This window comes from Zonotrichia leucophrys, chromosome 1 (genome assembly GCF_028769735.1).
Source record: "Zonotrichia leucophrys gambelii isolate GWCS_2022_RI chromosome 1, RI_Zleu_2.0, whole genome shotgun sequence".
NCBI lineage: Eukaryota > Metazoa > Chordata > Aves > Passeriformes > Passerellidae > Zonotrichia > Zonotrichia leucophrys.
The window spans coordinates 36,973,240-36,993,019 of NC_088169.1; positions in this window are offsets into that span (position 1 = coordinate 36,973,240).

Below are 19,780 nucleotides of genomic sequence, written 5' to 3' on the forward strand. Positions count from 1 at the left end.
GAACAGTGGCAGTACCCTTTACATGTAACCCTCTCAGCAATTCATCCAAATAATACGATGATTCTAGATCTCTGAATATGCTATTGATGAATCAGATGCTGCTTTTATATCTTATGCCCCCATTTGAAAAAAAAAAGAAAAATGCAGTGAATATAAACATAATTTTAGTGAAAAATGCCTGAAAGAGTAGAAAGAATTCAACACATATAAGTAGATAAAAAGATGAACACATGATTTGTTTCTTTTCTACTTTTAAAGTCCCACAGAAAATGCCTGATTTTAAAGTTATCTTCAGCTTACGAGAGTGAAAACATATCAAGAATTTAAACCTCAGAGATGAAGTCTGGCAAATCCAAGATAAAGTAATTTTATTAAAAAGAAAACAAAACAAAACAAAAAACACAACACAGATTAATAAAGATAAGATAGATGAAACTAATAAATATGAATGATCATTAAGTAAAAGTATTCCCATTATTTGGATATTGAAAAATATTTGAGTTACTTAACTTGCTTCTTTAGTTTTCAACTAAATTCAACCCTATTCAACCCTAGAAGGAGACGTATATTTAACTCAAGCTTAGTCTGTGGGGTAGCATAACACAGATAAACAACAATCACAACATATGTACCAGGATATTTGTTGGATTTTCAAGGCAAGACATGGAGGTAAATAAAATAAATTGAAATTTTTTAGCAAAACAGGCCATGTTAAGCTAACTTGGTGTACTAAATAACTTTTTTTTTTTCTTTTAGAGGGGGGAAGTAAAAGAGAACTTGCCAATCTGTATAAAGAACCATAGAAACAGTTATGGATGGAAAGGACTTCTAGCATCATCTGGTCCAGAGGCAGATGGTTTAATTTAGATGGGTTTGCTGAAAGACTTTGGTAGAATTTTTCATGAAATCCCACTTGCAGAAGATGGAGAGGATGAAATCTGTAAATTAACCATAAGTATAGATCTTACTATAGAGATAGTGCCAACGGGCATTGATGAAGTGGAAGATCTAAGATGGGAGGGACATTCCTCCAGGATGAGCCAGAGGATCAGCATTCTCAAATACCTTAACTCATGAGAGAGTACTAATGAAATTTGTCCATGACACAAAGTTCAGAGGAATCACAAACAACTGAAGTAGTGTATGCCCTTAATGAATGAAGTGATAATATGCATTTAATAGCATACAAAGTGCATGGTGAGATATCATGGGATTAATAAAAGTATTTTTACAATGAATTGCAAATTATTTGCCAATTTATAAAGAAAATTCTGATTATTTCACAGGATTGTGAGCCACCTATACAATGCAGATGTGAAAAGTGTAAAAATGGGGAATCTGTTATTTGCTGATGGCTTAGTAGATGAAGATGATGGCTCAAGAAAAATGTGATAAAATTGTCAATATACATTAAGATCCTCATTATGAAGAATGAGCTACAAGGATTTGAATAATCATTTCAAAGTTTCCCTTCATACTGGATCATACCAAGTACACAAGTGTTCTTGATAAGGGCAATTTTTTTGATTGTGTAAAACGAATTAAAAAATGAAAAGAATGTCCCATATATATGGTGTCTCGAACTGCTCATATGCTCAGAGGTCAACAGCTGTAATGCAGGATAGTGAGTAAAAAATAGCAGGGGGAAAGGTTTCACAAAAACATCCGCAAAAGGCATTAAAATGTGATTAGAACAGCTGCTCTATTGGTACATGAGAGATTTCTTCAGGAATAAGGAAGAGCTTGTGAGATATGATCAAGTTTAATTTGGATTGTACTTAAACCTGTGGGGCTGTATCAGATTTCTCAGTATTGAGTAGCAGTGAAGGAAAATGAAATCCATGCAGAGTGGAATGGCTGTGCACTGTATTCAAAAGAACTTGCTCACCTTAGACACTGGCAAATGTAATTATAAAAATATCCCAACAGAAAACAGAGGATATGCATAGATCACAGGAGCTTTGGATCAGGCATAAGGGACTAGTTTTACAAAAGGTAGAAAAGCAGATAAATGGAATAACAAAACCAATTGGGAACACAGACTGTTTGTACAGCTTCATCTAGGAATGTTTCCATCTTAGATCTTCTGCTTCTGTGCTAAGTGGGGCTTAGGTGCACAGGAGAGGTTGGCCTAGTGCTGTCGATACACGCTACCCCTGGCAGCAACAGGCTCCTCTCTGAAGCAAAGATGCCTCCTCCATCCCACTCCCTGCTGCCTGGGTTTTTCCTTGGACTTCCTTCAGCTAAACACTGGGTAGCTCTGATCCTGTTTAGCCCTTGTGATCAGAGATCACAGCCTGAAGTGGTTTGTATAGCTTCAGGTCCCAGTGTAAATAAAAGCATGGCAACAGTGTGAAAGCTGATAGCAAACGTTTCCGGTGGATTCTCCTGGTGTTCTCTTTCATCAATAAAACCAAAATATGCATGTACAACCTCTAAAAATATCTTTGTCTTATCCCCCAAAAGGCTTCTTTCCTCAAAAATTCCCTCTGTCATGAATCTGGAGAAAATGCTGCAGGCATTAATACCATGAAAACAAACAAATGAAAATCCTAACCCAACCCCCTCTCCCCAAAATACCCCAAACAAACCGACTGAAAAACCACAAAAAAACCAAAACCCTAAACAAACTGGAAAAGCAGAAATTCTGCTAAATGAGAAAAGACTGTCATTAACATTTACGGAGTGCAAGATGCATAACACATGTGAAACTATTTTCATGGTTCTCCAACAGATAAGAAAACTTCAGATAGTAATACATCTTTAAGGGTTATACTTACTGTTGAGGGGAATTCACAGTACTGCTGGGCAATGAATCAGAACAGCACTGTTGAGTTCAGTTCCCCTTCCCTGAGAAAGAAAACTAAGCAAAACTGTTATGACTCATAAATATTTAATTTTTATAGAAGAGCGGCTTGGTTTTAAGATTAAGTTCACAAAGCTTAAATTCTATTAATAAGTTAAATTGCTATCTCTCTTCCAGAAATGATTGGACATTTTCTGGTGGGACATGTTTTTAAGTCAGGAAGTTCAGATTCACTGAATCGAAACGTGTTGGTGTCAAAAAAACATTTGTCAAAACTCGGCAGATTTCTGATGGGGAAAAAGTACCCTGGCTTTCTGCCAGCTTGCCTGATTGCCTTCATCACTGTATGGCTTCTTTCCCTGACAGAGAATTTTGGAGCTAGACCTCTATATGTGCCTTTTCTCTTGCTTTTAATAGCATCAGCCCCTCCTCTGCCATTTCAGTTTCAAGGCTTGCCATTGAAGAAAGCTCAGTGCTCAGGTAACAAATAATCCAGAAAAGCAGTCAGCCAGGGAGATTTGCTCTCAGCAACCTGGCAGTCAAAGCACCTGAGTGTTTATTGAATGGGGAGACAGAGAGCCTTCAGAATGAATAGGGAGACCAAGAAACCAGAAAACCAGGGTGTGAATTACCAGCACAGACCCAAATCTATTGCTCTTCATGGACCACTTTGTGTACTGCAAAGGTGGGAAAGCTGAGAGTTCGAAAAACCTCTTTGCACCAAAATTTCAGACCTCTTAGCTGTCTGCCTGAGATTTCGAGGCAGTTTCTAAGCTTCAGAAGCTAAATTTTAGGAAAACACCCCAGCATTTAATCTGTGATCTGTGTGGAAATCACAAGCACTCTCTTTTAAGCAAGAATACAGTAAAAGGTTGTGTTTGTTACAAGAATCACTCTGGAGTCTCAGACCCAGGCAAAAAAATTCATGGGAGCATGAGAAGTCACAGTAGAGAAATGCATTATCTATTTTTATGAACATTTTTGTCTCATTTCTAGTAATTCAATATGAGATTAAACCATGAAATAAAAAGCTTAATTTGCATTATCTGTTCTATCTTTCGATGATATTGGATGCCAGGCTTCCACATTGTAAGTGTTTGAAGGTCTCTTCTGTGGTAAGATTTATAGTGCAATATTGAAAAAAATTATTTTATTTTTATTGCCTTTGACTAATTTTTACATCTTTTTTTGATCATTAAGTAGAGGGACTAATATTTTTAACAAAATCAGTCTCACATGACAATTCCACCACTCTCTTTAACAAGATCATGACTGAAATTTGTGGACTGAATCTGGACAGTACCACGGAAAAAGTCAATTTTCAAAACTAAAGCACTATTAAACTCATCCCATCTTTGTTAATCAAAATATCCAATATCAGGATTTACTTTCTATTTATCAAAACTAAAAATATATTCCATAATATGTACATAGAGTGATTTTCATGTCTGAATCAAATAGACCCTAAAACCTTACTTTACCAGAGTTTAATAACCCCAGTCCTGTACAGCAGAAGACAAGGGATGCACAGCCTTTTCTGTGAATGTGAGGGAAGTTATAATTGCTCAGTCTTAATGAAAATTTTGCTGATATTTTAGCTCTACCCCTAAATTCAAAACAAGTCAGTATTTCATGTGTTTAGCCCCTCTTTAACCCCTACCTCTCATTTTCAGTGTGGTTACATTATACCTAGTTCTATGTAGCTATTGCTTTAGCAGAAAACCAGCCAAGAGTCTAGGAATGGTTTGACTTAAAATATTCAAAAGCCTGAATGACAGACAGTCTTTTGAAAATGCTTTCTTAGGATTCAATAGAAGAACGAAGCTACGGAGTTAAAATCTATTTGCTATTCATTTTTGTAAGTAAATTTGTGATAGTTTTGTTGTTTTCAGGAGAAAGAACAGAAGTATATAATGAACTAAAAATTGCCTCTTTTTTTGTACACTGTCTTTGGAGAAATGTAAAAATTCTACTTTGTGCTTTCTCCTTTAAATTACAAATTTACTAGCTAACAGGGCACAGAATGGAACATCACCAAGGCTTGTCTGATTTAACTTACATTTCACCAGTGAAACCTCAGTCTGACAGATAAAGTGATTCAGGGATAAAAGAATCTTTTTAGTAGCAGCCTTCTTCAGAAATCAAGATGTACCAAGTTGATATTATTGACTTTAGTGTTCAGAGATTGGGAGGCTCCATCAGCAAGGAAATAGCCCTCTAATCTGTTAGGCTATGATCCTTACAGCAATATCTTACAGCTACGTGCATGGCTTCTTTTTGTTTCACAAGAAACCAAGCAAAGACACAGAGTTTATTAGCAAATCATTTTGAATAGTCATCGCTCCTGAAAGTACCACCCAACAGAAAAATCTTGCTTCTGGAATGCAATCCTGCCATGAGTCAGACTGGAGGAGTTCCCCTCATGACCCCGAGGCAAACCACACTGGATATTGGCTCTGTTCAGCTGTCTCCCTGGTAATCTTCAAAATTATGCATGCACGAGTTCCCGGTGGTGCCTGAAATGTCCTCTCCTCCATGCAAGCTTCTGGCTTGCTGAAATACCTGAAATAGACTGTACAGTGGTCTGGACTTTGTATCTTCCTTCCCATCACAGGCTTTCAGTACACAAAGCAGTTTTTGGGTATCTGTGTGTAAGGAGCTCTGCGATAAGGTTCCTTTTCACTATTCAGTAAAATACTGCAAATTGTGCTTACGCTAAAGAAACCAAGCATGAAGTATAGTTAGATATTATCACCTTTAGTGTTCAATGTAGTATCAGTGGGACAAGCTGTGAGATAAACTGTAATGGAAAACGAAGGAATAAGGTTGTGCATCAGAGAATGATTTCTGTGAATACATATTTTGCAAACATTTTCTGGAAAATGACCAGTTTTCATCTAGGCTAGCTAAAAAATACTATGAACTCTGCTCAGGAAAACCTGCTCACTGAAGGCTGTGCTCTTTGTGAGAGACAAGCATGGTCTGGGATGACGTGCAAGCAGAAGACTACGTGCAGTGTGTGGAAATATTGCAACTGTTACCTTGAAAGATAATGATCTCATCAGATGTTTGGTAGGATTAGGATTAGTCAGCACTTACATGTGAAATTTTTGGAGAAACCAAGGTAATAGAAAGTGGAAGCAATAATACAGCAGCTGGCACTGGTTCATTTAAGTCTGATCTACTTGGAAAATTAATTCAGGCTGAGCTGTGATATAAAACAGTGATTGCAAATTAACTGCTTTTGACCTCTTGAGCAGGTTAACCCTGCAGAACTTCAGATATTCACACTGAATCATTTATTTAGACTTCCTTTAATAATCAATTTGATTTCTGGTATATGATTCATCTCATTCTAAAGGTAGAAATCTAAATTAGGGCATATAAATCACATCCGCTGGGCGTCTCTGTCTTCCTATTTAACTGTAAAGATGACTCTTTTGATTATAAACATCTCAGCTGTAGATGTCTGAAGCTAAATGAAATGAATCACATCCTCTGGCTTTAAAATAAGGGTCTTTATTCCAAATTACACACTTCAGAATTGAGAATATGGGCATCAACAGAAGAAGTCAATCATAAATTCCAAATTAACCTCCCACGTTAAGGGAGGCCTTTTCATTGAGTTAAGGTCTTTTCATTGAGTTGATAACATGCTTCTTATGTTAAGAGGCAAGATGAGACCCTGTGCAGTCGTGGTTTCAAGGCTGCATTTAATCCATTACTAGAATTTATGTTGCATAAAGGCATGAAACACTATGATAAAAAAAAGTAAAATACCCATAATTAATATAGTCATATTTAGCTGGCAGTATAACTAGTCAGGCTGAACAAGATAGTATCTATTCTAATTTGCCACTTCCCAACATTCATAAATTCCTACTAAATTGCCTTACCGTGAAACATTGCTGCTTTTCTTGATTGATAATAGGAGTTCAGAGAAAATGTGATTCACTGATGTGAACAAGAAGCTTTCTTTGATGAACTAGATTCCTACTTAACTTTTTGTTCCATTTATTGGCTAGAAATTTTGGTAGTAGGATTTTCTCACAGTGTTTAACAAATGGTGGGTTTGTACCATATAAAGAGAAACTGCTTGTGCCACAGTGAACGTATGGGGTGGTTGTGGGCAGCTGTGGTGCCGTTCAAAGGGACCTTGAAAGGCTGGAGAAATAGGCTAACAGAAAACTTATGAAGGTTTCTCAACAAAGAGAAGTGCTTGTCCTGCACCTGGGAAGGAATAGCTCCACATACTGGGGGCCAAACAGCTGGAAAGAAGCTTGGCACAAAAAGGCCTTGGTGGTTCTGGTCACCAGTTAAACATAAGCCAAAAACATGACCTTGTGGCAAAGGCAAGCATTCTAATAGGCTGCATTAAACAGTTCACTGTCACCAGGTCGATATGAATAAGGTGAGGTGGTCCCTCACCTTATTCAGCACTGGTGAAGGCACCACTGGAATGCAGTGTCCAGTTCTAAGCTCATCAGTGAAAAAAAAATTCCTATACTGGGCAGAGTCCAGTGGAGAGAGAAGAAGATGACTGAGGGACTGAACCATCCATCTCTTCTGTGAGGGAAAAGTGGGGCTTTTTATCTCAGAGAAGTCTTAGGAAGATATTATCACAGAATTCTCAAGGTTGGAAGAGACCATACATCTATAATGATTGAAGCTGATTTTTTTTTTCTAAATGTATTTCTAGATCCTCTAAATCAAGAGAAAACAATACCCTTCTATTTTATTGTCTTTAATATGTCAGAATTGAAGAACTAAAAACCTATGTCAGATCCTTTACCAGGCCCCACTGTCCTCTGCTCATTGATTGTTTTGACTTTGAAACCTAAAAAGTTTAGGGTGAGACTCGTGTGATAACCTGAATATTATCTATGACCATTGTGGTCCTTACGCAGATTCATGGCTGGGAAAAGACCATTTTGATTCCTATGACACATATCACTGAGATAACTGAGAGATTATAAAGTAGATGATGAGTGACTTTCCTGCTAAATAAGTTCTCTAAATAGTTTCCTTTCTTGAAATCTAATAATTTGATTTACATTCTATGCATAAAAGCTGAAAATTAAAATTTAAAAAAAAAAAACCCTAAAACCATACCTAAATCTCTTAAAATCCATAAGTCAAAAGGAGGCATTTGACTCCAACTGAAATCAGATTTCTTTATCCCTTTTAGGGACCAGGACATGTTCATGTAATATGTCCTAATATTAAAAACTACTACACTCTTAAATGAGCAGTTCCTGTTATCTATTCCTTAATGTGTTTAAAAACCCTTTTAAAAACCCTTGAAAGAAAACTAGGAGTCTGGGTGCTTTGATAACTGCTTCAAGAACATGAAAAAACAATAACCTTCCTCAACATCCCTCATACATAGTTCTGATCAATAACCAAAGTTTACTTATATATTATTTACATTGCATATGATATGACCTCTCTTCTGAAGTGTTTGTGAATGTTTGTTTTACTAGTTCAAGAATCCAATTCACATCTATATGAAATTTGGTAAACATTTCTTGTGAGCAGGGAAGATGTGCAGCTGGAGCCTAGTGTATGAGGCAATGGACATGGCAGAGAGATTATATCTCTCTGGGAACTATAATGAAAAAATGTTGTTTTCTCTAGAATTCTCCACATCATCTTCTTAGCTAATATCAGCCTGTGGGTGATCTATCACTATCTGTGCCACTGTATATATTCTCCCCTATCAGGTGAGTACAGCTGGCTCCTGGGTACAACTGCACAGTCCATCTGTGAGGTCTATGCTAATGATTTGGTAACACACAAACACAGTTTTTTACAGGAATTGCCAATACATATGATTGATTCCCTCAGTGGATGGTCTGAGGAATAAAATCAGTCTCACACCTATGCGAGTTATGTATGCCTGTTAAAGAATACACAGGGAATTACACAGAACTTCAAAGTGTGTATGGAGGAAAACAACCAGTGTAATTATCCATCTGTTGATGGAAAGACTTGGAAAGTCTTAAACTGCTGACAGGGCAATTAATGAATAGTCATTTGAGTGTTATTATTATTTCAGGTCTTTATCTTTTCCTCTTCTGTAGGAAGATGTCATTCATAAGTCTCTAATTGTTTTTTTTTTTTTTATTCTCCGGCTACCATTAGGCAATTTCTTTTTTGTTATCCCAAACTTCACTCTATTAACGTCAGAGGATGGCTCGTTTCAATGGAAATAAACCCTCACCCTTCAAAACAAGAAGACATCATAGGGTGTGATACAAGAACAAGGTTAGAGAATATTACAGCAGCATCAAAGGCTAAGCTATTCTGGCAAGAGCACTAACTACCTCTGCTTGGGAAAACAGTGAGTTCAATTAATGTGATTCAGCCAAACACCACCATGCAAGCACCCAGCTTGCAAAAGCATATGATAATAGATATGGATATCACTATTTGTTTACTGTTTATATTGTGGCATCATCCAAAATATGCTAAGAACATAGAGGAGTATATTCTTTGCTCAAGAACATAGAGGAGTATATTCTTTGCTCAGAGGGTTTTTGCTTGAGTGACAGATATGGCACAACAATAAAGGGCTAGAACCACAGGTGGAAGAAACAACAGGATAGGAAGAAAATAATTGCAAAGGGTCTATGACTCTTTGTGCAGATACCTCATTCCCTAGTGTATATAGTGTTTTTAGGGTTTTTATCTCAATGGTTAAAAGCTGAGTTTATCATAGCAAAGGCTTTGGTTTAGATGTGAGTCTCAGGGGTTCGGGGTATGCTCAGAACCATAGAGTGCAGTGAGAAAGGAGATTACAGAGCAGTACACTAATGAAGACACTTAGATATGAGAGGTCCAGCTGCAAGGCTTTTTGTCAGAGAAGGCTGAGTACCCACTTTACTCACAGGGACAAGACCTGGCTATAGATCCTTTCAGAATGGCACTTGTTCTCCTTCTCTTTCTTTCTGTAGTTCTACTGTTACGGTATTTGCTGGCCAGAGCCTTTACAATGCTTTCTAAATTAAGTTTTTCCTTCTTGCCAGTTTCTTTCTGCAAAGTTTAAGCCTAATATTCAAGTACACTTCTCCACATGTTCAGAGAGACTTATTGTATGCATTTAGATTACAACATTACTTCTGTTTTCTAGTCTTCCCCAAGAGTTTTTGAAGTTGTTCTTCCCATGTTGCTTAGGCTTCTGAAATTCCCTGTCTACCTGAACCCTAGCTCTCTCTATGGGGTGGTATTAAAAGCTGAAAAATATGACACTTTCCTTTGGTTCTTCAGACTGAATACATGGCATTTCCTTCTGACAGCCATAGAAGATAAGTAAATATTATTGTTACATTTTCCCAGTGTGAAACTGAAGGCAAGTGTGGTATCTGGCACACCTGAAACATGTGAGCCTGAATCAGAAGTTTGGAATGTCCAATTCTAAACTCCTACATAAAACCAAGGCATTTACTTCTGTTCAGTTTTATGACTTCACTCTGAAGTCTTTTGTCCTACCTGTCTCCTTTATTTTCATCCAGGTGTCTTCCAAAATTTCTGTGCTGGCATAGTTATGAGCAAAGGGTACCGCAAAGACTTGAGAAAATGTATTGGAGATTATTTTCCATTTCAGAATATTTTGGCTGATCCTTATTTCCTCAGAAACACTCTCTGCTGCGATAATATATTGTTTTAAAAATGAAATGCTATATTAAAAAAGCCCAATACAAGATAACACAAATAAAGACTTCTGGTTTTATTCATCTGCATTCAGTTTTTAAGAAATAACATTCAAGTTTGTTCTGTGATGCTTTATTTTTGTAATTATGCTTGTTCTTGTTACTTGTCAAAAAGAAGTAATAAGATATCAAGAACTAGCGTTTGCTGCTAAATAACTTTCTAAACCCAAGTTTATGGTTAACTTAAGATGATAAACAATCACATATTTTTCATGTTCAAAACTAAATGCAAAAATAATTGTTTTTCAGGATGAGTGCTAGGAGAGCAAATCTGTCAATCTGTCATTTCTGATCTGATGGTTGTCTACTTTTTTTTTTTTTTGTTCCCAGCTCTTTGAAAAACTCCCTGAGGAGACACCATCAGAAGTTTCCTATTTGCTTAGGAATTGATCCAAGTGTAAATTTTCCACTGTGTTAGATGTTGATTTCAGTAGAGATTCCCTTACAGTATTTTGCTACACATTTGAGCAGAGAATCCTCCAGGAATCACATAATTCAGTAGTTGTTTGTTGTTTCACCTGCAGTATGAAATAGGAACAATTTTTGTCCATGTATTTTGAATTTTATGAAATTTTGATAAATTTAATAGTTGCAGTGGAATGACCTTGACTGGCTGCCATGTGTCTACCAACCCATTCTGTCAGTCCCCTTTCTCAATAGGAGAGGACAGGAAATGTGATGAAAAACTTGAGGCTTGAGATAATGACAGGGAAATCACTTACTCATTTCAATCACAGGCAAAACAAACTCAGCTTGGGGAAATAATTTAATTTATTGCCAAAAAATTGTAACAGACTAGGATAGTGAGAGATAAAGACAAAATTAAAAATACCTGCCCTTTCTCAGCATGGGGTTTCCTCATGGGATACATGCCTTCAAGACCGATTCAGGTGTGAATCCTTTCCACAGGTGACAGTCCTACAGGGATGCACTGCTCCAGTGTGAGTCTTCCATTGGATGACAGGTTCTGCCAGAAAAGCTGTCCCTGTGTTGGCTTTTCTTCACTGGACCCAGTTCCTGCCATTAGCCTTCTCCTGACTGGGGTCTCCACAGGTGTTATCTTCCTTCAGGAAACATTCAGCTGTTTTGGTGTGGGGTCCTTCATTTGAGCTGCAGGTGGATCTCTGCTCCACAGCAGATCTCCATAGGTGGGGGGCAGCCTGATTCACCATGGTCTGCACCAGTGCCTGCAGGGAATCTTTGCCCTGGCACCTGGAGCACGTCCTCCCTCTCCTTCTGCACTGAGCTCTGTGTCTGCAGGGCTGTTTCACTCACGTTTTCTCATTCCTCTCTCCCAGCTGCTCTGCAGCAATTTCCGCCCTTTCTGAAATATGTTATGGCAAAGGTGCTACCAGTGGGCTCAGCCTTGGCTTGTGGCCAAGTGGCAAGTGGCAAGTCCATCCTGGAGCAAGTTGGAACTGACCCTGTTGGCCATGGAGGCAGCTCCTAATGCCTTCTGACTGGAGCTACCTGCGCAGTTCCCACCCCAGCTTCCGAAACCTTGCCATGTAAAACCAGTATAATAACATATATTTACCCTAGTTTTATTAGGTAGAAGAGATGATATAGCTGAAAAGTCATCCTAAAGGAAATCTCTGCATTAATCAAATATTTAAATTGTTACCTAAGAATTCTGGCCTGTCTTTTAGGAGTGATGTGGAAATAGATGCAAACATTTTGATTATCCGAAAACATATAGAAGAAGCAGCTGAAGAGTTTTGAACTTTGGAAACTTCAGAACCTTCCAAATCTAGATTTGTCTAAAGGAATCTCCACTTGGTGGAAGGATGTTTCTCAACTGCAGTACTTGATTCAAACATCACTGTCATCCCAGAGACATGCAGGATCCTTGTTAATTTGACCACATTTTACTGTGGTGCTTTGTGAACCAATATTCTCTATATTCACTTTTGCTTACACTGTATCCTTTCCCTTGACACTGGAAAAGTACAAGATACTGGAATCACATCTTGTTTATTACTGTCTGCAGCCTTATAGGAAGGCAAAAGATACAAATTTCAGAAATAGTATTACACTGACCTTAATGTCATCTATTACATGATTCTGTAGATTTGTGGGTCTATGGATGTATGCGTACATATATACGTGTACACACAGAGGCTTATATACATACACATAGAAAAACAGAACTCCACTTCTTGTGATTGTGTTTTAAAAATATAACACTCATTATGCCAAGATTAAAAAAAAAATCATCTGTTTAAAAATCCACCCATGTAGGCATTTAGTGTTATTTTGTACGTTCCATTTTACAAGGTGACTTTGAAGCAATTTTATTGGGCAGAGATTTTACATTTTAAGTGCATACAGCTCACAATCAGAAGACACATTTTACATTTTTATGTGGGCACAGAATCCCTAATGTAGCAGCTAGTATCATTGGTAAATTATTTCTTTATGCTGTATATGCCAAGCTACAGACATATAAATGCAAACTGTGTACACATTCTGTTAAAAACATTTTCATTACTGAATGTAAATTGCATTATTTGTCCAATGCTCATTCTTCAGCTTTTGTGCAAAGATCAAGCAAATCCAGACTCCTTTTTCAAACTATGTCCTTTTAAATTGGACACATTTTAAAGTGCAGCATTTTATACTGAAAATTGCTATTCTAGAAGAAATTATGAAGAAAGCATAAGGCATTATTTGATTTTATTGTTAAAGAGCTGGCAATAAAGGTGAAGAATCTTGCTGTTGTGAAATGTTTCTGAGTTGTGTTTGTTAAGTTTTACCTGAAAGTAGTTTGCATTCGGTGTGACTAACACTTCTATGTTTCTGCACTCATGCTCTCAGAACTTTCTAATTTTAATTTGTTTGTGCCATCAGTCTCTCTGCAGCAGTATAGTGTTCCTTAAACCCATTTTTATAGTGGCCATTAGACTGTGTTGTGCACTTCCATGGAAATCTATGCTGGGCATGAGGTACAGGTTCTGGGATGGGGTTTGTGAATGATAGCTCTAGGTTGTTCCCTGATCCAGACAACTCTCGTGACATTCAGTGTCATGGAGAGCTTTGTGAAGGAATGGGACTGGCTCACCTAACTTTCCAGATGGGAGCAGGAGATTTGCACATGGGAGGTATGTCAGTTACACATCATTTAAATTCCCTTCTTTGAATCATTGTGTTGGTTTGTCACAGCTATTGACAGCTGCTATCTGATCAGTCTGCTAGTGCCAGTAGTATCTTGGCAACAGCACAGAAATAGCTTTCCCCCCTTGTGAGTAAGACCAGTCTTCTCTGACAAACTAGAAACATGTTAAAGACAAAATAAACTGATATTTTGGGCCAGACTTACAGCCTTACAGCTGTGATGCAGGCAATTACTGTATTGTCCAAAGAGCTGATGGATGATTCCTCCAGAATGGGAGAAAACAGCCTCAAGATGCTGTATTTTTCACTGTGCCTTTTTTGTTAGGTAAGGCTAAGAGGAGGGTGTTATTGTGGGGGAACCCACAGCCAGCAGGGTGAGATTTGAGCTGGCTGCTCCTGGCTGGATCCAGATAGGAGAAGGCAGCATCAGCTGAGCCTGGGCTGGCTTTGAGGGTTCTCAAGAAAAAGCTGGGAGAGCTCTAGTGGAGGCTCCCTGGTCCTCTTTTTGGAGTATCTTCTCAGCTGAGGGGTTCTCTCTACTCCCCACCTGTGGGATAGCATTGCCCTGCCTACTCCCTGCCAGGGGAAAATGTCTCTGGTGGCCTCTCTTCTCCCTCCTTTGGATCTTTCCTTTGCAGCTTGTTAGTGTGGGAAATGCCACAAGTATTGCCACTCCCAGCAAGCATTGAGAGTGCCCAGCCTATCTGAAGCACCTGGAAAGATTCAGCCTTCCCTTATGCCCTCCACACAGGCAAGGCACACAGGCTGGGAAGTCTACGCCCTATGACAGCCTCCTGCCCAGCCTCCTGTCCCTAAGGAGGCAGGTGTGTGGCACTGCTTGCTTAACCACAAGTTTTCTCATGATTTCTTGATCACCTCAATCCTTCACATCCTCTAGCTGGGTGAATGCCATGTCTGCTGTGATCAGATTATTCCTTTGCTGCCACAAAATGACAATCACACAAGTGGGAACACTTTAAGGCACAGTTCTTACCAAAGCTAGTGAGAGAGATGCTCAAGAACTCTGCTTTTGCTGCAAATATCCCTGGGCCACAAATTCGAGACTAACGTCTCCAGAAAAAAAGTGTAATATCTTGAGTGGACTTGCATAAAATACTTCAAAATGCCTGGGCTTTCAAGTGTTAAGGCAGCAAGGTATAACTGAAATTTAGAATTTACTGTATGCAATGAATTTATCTTAAAGCTGTGAACCAATTAACCTTAATTACAATTTGATTTCATATCATAGTGATTATGTGTTACTTAACCCAAGGGAAAGGCACACCTTTATTTTTCTCATGGGATAAAAAATTTAGGTCTCTGGACTTCTGTGGGAGAGATGAACTACTGTCACACAGACTTCCTCTTTGTTTCTGGGGACTAAGGATGTATAAATATATTAGCATGTTCTCAGAAATATCTACATATAAATCCACTGTTTTTCAAAATTTACACTGTTTGATAGGACCATCTTGCTTCAGCCCCAAAACCTCAATTAGGTCTTGCCAGGCATCCTGCAGAGAGCTTGCATGTACATTCATTATGTTTTCTTAACTCTAATCAAATCTGGATGGCAAACCAAAACTAGGCATAACATTTTATCCAGCTTATTTTACCCTTGTCTCTAATTTTAACTCTAATGTCTGAATAACTTCTGTGCCTGAGACTCACAAGTGTATTTATTTGACAGTGGAATACTCTCTTTAGAGAGCTGTAAAAATGGCATCAGCTGATTCATTTAAAATCAGACTGGACCAAACTCTCAGAAGTATACTTTAAGGTATTATCTTGCATTTGGGATCACTAAGACTGACCTCCAGATCTTTTCTATATCTGCTTTCTACCATTCTTTGATTTCCCATGTTCACTGTCCTAGTTTTTCAGGCACATGAATTTTTTTTTTGTTAAATAAAATGAAGCATTTTTACCTTTTTCTTATTTTTTATTCTTTTCTTCTTAATGTTTTGTTCACTTTAGGAAAAGAAATTTCATCCGCGTAAAGAGGGTCTGTTTATTTGCTTCCTGTGTTAATTTCTTCGCATTTAAAAAAAAGTGGTTCCTTAAATGATTTTGTTCTCTCTTAAGAAAAGAAAGAGAGGATGCATATAATAACTTTTCACTAATGGATCCAAAGATTGAGGAAAATTGGGTGCCAAGAAAACTTATTTCCTGACTGACGTTATTCATTCCTAGTACTGTATAGATAAAAAAATCACCCTACAAAGAGAGTGATTCTGGTTGATATATTGTTATTTCTCTATATATAAGCATATACATAGCAGTGACCTTTCCAAAACTAAGCAGAAAAAACATTTCACACGGTGAGCATAATTCATAAACTGGTGACATTGTAAATATGTCCAGGTTTTAATTTATGTTGGTTTTAGTATTATCTGTAATTGCTTCCCCAGAGGGCAAAGTTTATCTCGAATTGAGTTCAAATGTAAAAAATGAGGAAAAAGTCAACAAGGAAACGATGACCCTAGGCCTTATTTCTATTCTTGATGAAGTCAGCAAAAAGAGACCGGAATTGCATCTTTGTGTTCCAAGAACATGCATAACAGTGCAACTGGTGAGTTTGGAAAACCTGTGTGGTTTTCATATTCTCGTCTTTCTTCCAGAAACTGAATGCAGAAAGTAATGAGAGAATAAACAAATTGCCCCCAAAAATGTAAATGTACAAAGACTATTACAAAACTCTTTCACATATGTTTTATTCCTAGGCCAAATTATTACTACTGCCTTTGATGTCCAAAAGAACTGGTCACCTTAAGACATGTAGCTGCTGAACATGCTTAGGTTAACTTGCTCCTGTGAATTGCCAACTGGCTCACTCATAGCAAAGCAGCCAGTCCAGTTGAAAATCAGCCAGATGGCAATGCTACCACAGAATAATATCTTAATAAGGCCGAGAACTGTGGTCCCAGGACCCAGTTCTCTCTCTCTCTCTCTCTCTCTCTATCTATCTATCTATCTATCTATTTATATATATATATATAAATATATATGCTACATTTATGGGCTACTTCCACTGTTGCCAGTGTCTCTGGAGGGAAAAAGCCTCAGAAGCTTCTGTGCTCTTGGCAAGCTGATGAAACTCCTGATGATAAATGTTAGGATTTAGGTTTATGTCTTCCATTAGTTCAAACATTCACCACACGGCTAAATTCTTGTGCTGAACTTTCTGTTTGAATATTTATTTGGTGGTTGAGTTCTGTGGTGTACATACACAAATACCATGGCATGCAGTGTTATCCTGTTCTCCCTTTGTTCTGCTAATATGTTCCAGGTCTGTTTAAATGCTGCAGTAGGCCCAGTGCAGTGCTAAAAGAGAACGTGACAGTTCTGTGTCCATTAAATGTCCCAAAGAACAAAGTCCATGGTGTGTTTATGTATTTGCAGGACACTGCTTCTGTTCACCACAATGTTATGCAGGCACAAATGAGAGGGTCTGACATCTATCTGTAAAAAAAAAAAAAAAAAATCCTCCCCATGATTAGTTATGAATACCAAGGTTCAAAGTGTTGGCTTTACTACATTGTATCATTATTTTCTGTAGTTATGAATGTAATTGAGGGATGAAAACAAAGGAGAACAAAACCCCACCATAGTAACAACATACCATTTAGCTCTTCAGAAAAAAATAAAGCATCTTTTTCTCCACATGTGATAAGAAGTGACTTTCAGTACTGAGAAGTGCTTCGTGGATTTTGTCAGGTCACTCACAGACATTTCATTTAGGATTTGTTAGTGCACGTCTGGCATTTGCCCATTGCACTCTCATGCTGGAGGCCTGGTATCCTATTTCTAAAATGTCTGTTTCTTTTAGTACAACTAAATATCAGAATAGCCTGTTAGTTTGGGGGATTTTGGCTTGTTTGCTTTTCCCTTGAATTATGTCCTATATGGAACTGGATTTTTTCCAGAAGAAAAAGCTACAGTTTTTAAAGAATCAATAAGTAAATAGGATGTTTTTGCATGTAAGTTCCACTAGCAGTAAATTTGAACCATAAACATATATGTTTGCACCTCTGAATCAGAAGACACCTTAGCTTGCTCACCTGAGGCTGTTGTAGAACACCTAAAAATGTTCTGTTTCAGGGTACAAATTCTAGATATGTATCCAAACTTTCCCAAAGTACAGGGAGTGCATTTTTTTCTGACCTGTTGCCTCTGCATCAAAGAGTTGCTAAGTAGAAAAAACTGGGAGAAAAATTCAGGGCATGCCTTCAGAGATAGAAAATTTCACTGACACAGATTTGCAGCACTCTCAAATACACATGTCCTTGTAACAGCACTAAGATGATGTTGAGCATGGCCTGATAAAGCCTATCAGAATTGAGGTACCTCTAGCACCGTGCAGAGATCACAGATTCGCCCAGAATCAATTAGGTTGGGAAAGACCACTGAGATCTTTGAACCTATAACCAAGCAGCACCATCTCTTTTGCCAAGGCTTTCCTTGGATAACCTTAATCCATTTACTAAGTTTGCTTCACAAAGATTCTATAACTTTCACATTTACAAATTCTTTTCATGCGGCCCAAAGTTTCCTCTGCAATTTGTGGTGAAGGGAAGAGACACAGTAAGAGGAGGGCCCCTGTCTCTTTGCAGCAGCTGGATGTTGACTTTTTGGTGTTCCTGTGGTGCATTTTAGTGAAAAGGAGGGTGTTCCCTGAAGAGGAAGAGGCAGGCAGTCAATATTGAAGCTGGCATGATCCATGAGACAAGAAGCTGTGCAGGTGTGGGAACACAGAAAGCTCTCTGCTGAGCTGCAGCTCTGTGAACTCTCTGTAATGGATTTAGGTATTGATCTTGCAGTATTTATTCATCATTGTGCTGCCAGGTTTCATCTGAATTAACAAGTAAAATTTCTGACTTCTAGTGCTATGATTTTTTCATGTACAAATATAAAATGCCATGATAACCCTTTTTCCTGCTCAGGCCCTTTTTTGTACCTTGCTTCTTGACATTTCCAAATGAGGAGTCGAGAAATTTTTATCACTCTTTTTTTTTTAATTTAATCTCTTCATTTTGAAAATATATTTATTCATGCTTAAATCCACAGTAATAAGAGCTTTCTGAACAAATGCTCTGAAGGATCTCTCAGTGTTCTCCCCTGTGGCTGACGCATTAACACTCAGAGTCCCATGGGACTATGTAGGCTACATGCTAATGCAGTGCTTTAGATTTGAGGCCAATTTCTGTCTGGTAGTACATGCTGGCAAATCCACAGCCAATAATATGAGGAAACATAGAAGTGGGCCACACAGATTCTGGCCCTTTGAAGTATTACAGAGAAGCTGTTTCACAAGTCTCCATGATCACACCATAAAGGAATATTATACATTAAGGGCTAGAAGCCAGAAAACAAATCTGGGAAAATGTTTATTCATATACAGCTTTGGAATGGACAGTCCCTTTCACAGATCACTTACTTAATTTCAGGTTTTTCTCTTTGCTTGTTTGCATTTATATTATTGTTTTTGTTTTGTTAGTTGATTTGGTATGTTGGTTTTTTTGTGGTTTTTGAGAAAAGAAGGAAGATCAAGGAGCTTGGATAGGAGCATTAGAAGAAAACTACACTTTTATTGAATGGAGTGAATACAGATCTTCTTGTGCAGGCAGATGGTTTGTAGTATAGATTAACTCTCTGTTGATGCCTGTGCAATGTTTTGTGTCCCTGTATTTCATGTTGTACTTTAAGGTGCAACAAAGCAAGCATTCACTGTCAGATACAACTGTCAAGGCAGAAATAAATGGCCTTTCCTCAGTGACTTAAAAGCCATTTGGATGGATCTACAAATGCACTGAGCAAGACATACCTAAGTAGTAACTATCAAAACAATATGATTGCCTTAATGTGACCTTCTTGTTGTTCAAAAATGATATTTTAGATTTGAATGAGTTAAGTTTGTTATGTTCACATCAGTCTCTTTATTTGTAGCTATTGTCTAGAAAGCAACAATTTCTTTTTCCATTTGTGCTAGAATGCTGGCACTTAGAATTCTGTGAGAAATTGTCAGAATGTGATGAATCATTTTAAAAAGATTAATTATATATATATATAAATATATAAATTTAATGTCAGCTGCATTTATCTTACATTAATACTTCATCCTCAGAATTCAATTTTTCTACTTGCATGA